Below are 4,688 nucleotides of genomic sequence, written 5' to 3'. Positions count from 1 at the left end.
GAAACAGGTCTTTGATCCTCTCTGATTGTTGGTTGGAGACATCAGTCTAGCACACACTCAAGTTCACACATTTGAGGTCACGAAACCAGAACTGAGGATCACTGGGTCCATTTTATTTATTTATTTTTCACTGGGTCCATTTTAGAAGCTGCTCACCACAGGAGGCACTTTAGCAGTGTGTCAAAAGCATTAAAAAAGTTTGCATTTCTTTGGTATACCAGTTCTAATTCTCAGATTTATCTTAAGGAAATAATCAAACGAGCACACAAATATATGAATACAAGAATGTTTTTTTGTGGGATAGCATTTAATAGAATAAAATGGAAAAAACTAAATGTCAATCATCTTGTTTAAATAAATTACGTGTTCTTCAAGAGAATACCAAATGACAGATGACACTGATGCTGTGGGAGGGCCGAGAGGCCCCAGAGACCTGGAATGAGAGGCCATAGTGGCTTCTGTGGAGGTTTCATCAGTGGCATCTGGGGCTGGAGCCATGACAGTGGTCAGGGCCAAAGCTGAGGTGGGGGAGCTTGTGGAGGCAAGGTGGAGGACAGGGAGTGGATCCCCGTCACCAAGCTGGGCCACCAGGTCAAGGATATGAAGATCAGTTCTCTGGAGGAGATCTATCTCTTCTCTCTGCCCATCAAGGAATCTGAGATCCTTGACTTCTTTCTGGGAGCATCCCTCAAGGATGACGTTTTGAAAATCATTCCTGTGCAAAAACAGACCTATGCTGGCCAGTGGATCAGGTTCAAGGCATTTTTGCCTTCGGTGATTACATGGGACACACTGGTCTGGGTGTCAAGTGCTCCAAGGAGGTAGCCATTGCCATCCATGGGGCCATCATCCTGGCCAAGTTTTCTATCATCCACATGCAGTGAGGCTACTGGGGGAACAAGATTGGCAAGCCCTACACTGTCCCATGCAAGGTGACTGGCCACTGTGGCTCTGTGCTGGTGCATATCATCCCTACCCCCAGAGGCACTGGCATTGTCTCAACCCCTGTGCCCAAGAAGCTACTGATGATGGCTAGTATTGATGACTACACCTCAGCCAGGGGCTGCACTACCATCCCAGGGAATTTTGCCAAGGCTACTTTTGATGGGATCTCCAAGACCTACAGCTATCTCACCCCTGACCGCTGGAAAGTGATGGTGTTCACCAAGTCTCCCTATCAGGAATTCACTGACCATCTTGTAAAGACTCGCACTAGAGCCTATGTGCAGAGGACCTAGGGTATGTGCAAAGGACCTAGGGTGCAGAGGACCTGGGACCTAGCTGTGGCTACTACATAGTTTTATACAAGAAAAATAAAGTGAGGGATCCCTGGGTGGCGCAGCGGTTTGGCGCCTGCCTTTGGCCCAGGTCACGATCCTGGAGACCCAGGATCGAGTCCCACGTCGGGCTCCCGGTGCGTGGAGCCTGCTTCTCCCTCTGCCTATGTCTCTGCCTCTCTCTCTCTCTCTGTGACTATCATAAAAAAAAATAAAAAATAAAAAGAAAAAGAAAGTGAACTAAAGTTTGTTATACATAAATAATTAAATAAAGAAATAAAGAAAGTTATATCTACACAACAGAAGAGTATGCAGCAATGAAAAGCTATGTGGATGCATGCCATAGTAATATAGAAAGATGTTGAGTTATTACTGAGTTTAAAAATTAAACTGGGAATGATCTTTAAATGCATACCCAGGACAAAATCTGGAAAGACAACTCCACCATATTGACAATGATTATTTCTTTGAAGTGATAGTGACCTTTAAAATTTTCTTTTATTTTGCTTAATTCATATGATTTACATTTTCTACACTGAAGATATAATATTTTATAGCAAAAATGAGCCAATACTTGTAACTGAAAGTAGTAAAACCAACTTTACTTGCTAACAGTCATACTATACATTTAGACTGTCTTAGTACATTTGGACTGCTATTTTAAAAATGCCATAGACTGGGGTGGCTTATACAACACACATATATTTCTCACAGTTCTGGAGGCTTTGAAGTCCAAAATCGAGGTGCTGGCAGATTTAGTGTCTGGTGAGTACCTGCTTCCTGGTTCAGACACAGCAGTCTTCTCCCTGTGTCCTCATATGATAGTAGAAGAAGGCAGGGGAGCTCTTTGAGGTCTCTTTTCCCTAATCCCATTCATGAGAGCTTCACCTTCACAACCTAATCACCTTCCAAAGCTCCTATCTACTAACATTATTGCACTGGAGATTAGGTTTCAACATGTGAATTTGGAGGGGGACTCAATCATTTGTGATTCAGTCCTGCTCATGCTTTCAGCACCCTGGAGAGTCCCCCCTCCCGCTCAAGGTCAGCCCCCACTTTCCTGAGGTCCTGTTCAGATGCCTGAACACTGTAGGAAACAAGAATCAGAACCAGACCATTCTTCCTTTCTTTGAGGGAGGTTTTGCACAAGCATCTTCCAAAGCCTTCTTCACAGCAACTGCTGTGCCACCCCGCATCCTAGGGGAGGGAGGTTGTCACTGTTTTCCAGGTAAAGATGAACAGCACCATGATGCATGTAGCTATAACAAGCATTGAGAGGCCGTGGTTGAAGACATAGAATGCCATACTCCAGAGCCTTCCTTAGACTCTACAGATTTTGTATGATGTTGACACTGTCTTGTCCTGTCAAGATGAGTCTGTGAATGAGACATAGCACTAATTTTTCATTTTTAGCACTCCTTTGAAACTTAAAACACATTATTTTTGGCTTTAGAACACAAAGCTCTTATTTTCTATTAACAAATGAGAAGTAAAATAAATTACATTAAGCTGTGCTGTCAGGTCTTCATTTTGATGAGATTATTTCTACTGAAACATTTAATTCGGCATGGTTTATGCATTGACAATAACCAGTATATTCATTCCCCAGTGAACTGGGAATCAAATCCTCTGTTTGAAGGAATCATTTATATGTATATTACAGGTTCATTAAATAAAACAAGTGAAATCCGTAGCTGCACAATATTACCAAAATACTTTGCAGAATACATTGTGATCCCTTTATTGCCCGATGTTGTAATTAAACTCATGTGCTAAAAAGAAATACTGAAAACAGTTCCATTCCTTTCTGAATGAAATACATTCTTTTCAGTTTTAGAAATTAAAACTAGAAAATGCCTATATTTAAGGCAAAGTGCTTTCAAAACTAATCCCGAGGAGGAGAATTCTTAATATGGCAGGTCGTTAGAAATGTGAGTTATTTCCTACCAGGCCTTTCTTAAGCTCCAGCCCCCAACCCTTTTATCTGATTCTGAAACTGCCTCAGACATAATTGGGTTTCCTAAGACCTGTTTCTCTCACTGGACACAATTGTGAACAAAGAGGACTGAACTGGGAAAATAATTAAATTTAATGAGAGAGACACTGGGGGAGTGTGAGTGGTTTCCTCTGTTTTCTTTGATCTAAAATAATGAATGTTCATGCAGCAAATAGAGCAGAAAGATTACAAACATCTAGTCCTAAACAGGGGTGGCACTTTTATGCAATCTAATGAAATCTCCTTCAACAAAACCATGTTCACAACTGGGTTTGTTCAACCGTGACAGAACATCCTGGAGCTCTGTATTTTTAATCTTCATTTGTACCAACTAAATTGTACAAAATATGCTCTATCCAAGGTACATGAAAGGTATGCCCAGTTATTTCTATCCCTTCAGGTTTAGGATTTAGAATTTTCTCCTTTAGTTGTTTAGGAGCTTATTTTATTTTATTTTATTTTTATTTTACTTAATTTTATTTTTTACCCTTTGTATGAAGACTATCTTACCTGCACATCCTTCTGACACATGGCAAGACTGTGAGCTCCCTCAGGTAAAGACAATCCTGTGTTTATCATTGAATATCACACATTTCCTCCCACTCCATTATCAATGGCCTCTCTGGCCACCTGGCTTCCACCTAACTCTTGGGGAGGCTGGAAATGTAGTTGGTCAGTGCTGAACATTCTGACAGTAAATCTACCGCTGCTGTGTAATTTCCATAGGGTACTCCATCATATGGCTGTGCCATAAGTATTTTGAGCAATTCCTTATTGTTGGACATTATTGTGATTTTCCATTTCTAGATATTATAAATAATATTGTGGCTTAAGGGGGAAGAATAACTCTAATAGTTTATGCACATTTCCGGTTACTTCAGGATAATTTACTAGAAATAAATTGCCTCTCCAAGGGAGGCATCCTGACTTTTACAGTAGTGATCATCAACCAGGGAAGATTTTCCAATCCTCCTCTCCCCACACCAAGGGATATCTGGCAATGGATAGAAACATTTTTGATGTCATAACTTGGGTTGGGAGGTCGATGCTATGGGCATCTAGCGAGTAGAAGACAGAGATGCTGCTAAACACCCTATAATGTACAGGACAGCCCTCATGATGAATAATTACCCAGCTCAAAATACTAATAATATGGCTGAGGTTGAGAAACTTGTTTTAAACTACAAACATGGGGATCCCTGGGTGGTGCAGCGGTTTGGCGCCTGCCTTTGGCCCAGGGCGCGATCCTGGAGACCCGGGATCGAATCCCACATCGGGCTCCCGGTGCATGGAGCCTGCTTCTCCCTCTGCCTGTGTCTCTGCCTCTCTCTCTCTCTCTCTGTGACTATCATAAATAAATAAAAAAATTAAAACAAAAACAACAACAATAAACTACAAACATGTCCTAAGTGAAT

General features: G+C 41.5%; 1 pseudogene; it reads left to right on the top strand.

Moving 5' to 3' along the window:
• The first annotated feature begins 385 nt into the window (after window positions 1–385).
• Window positions 386–1,318, top strand: LOC144316812 (small ribosomal subunit protein uS5 pseudogene; annotated as a pseudogene).
• Window positions 1,319–4,688: the final 3,370 nt, after the last annotated feature.

This window comes from Canis aureus, chromosome 7 (genome assembly GCF_053574225.1).
Source record: "Canis aureus isolate CA01 chromosome 7, VMU_Caureus_v.1.0, whole genome shotgun sequence".
NCBI lineage: Eukaryota > Metazoa > Chordata > Mammalia > Carnivora > Canidae > Canis > Canis aureus.
The sequence above is the reverse complement of the archived record's forward strand: the minus strand, read 5'-3'. Positions and strand labels throughout refer to the sequence as shown.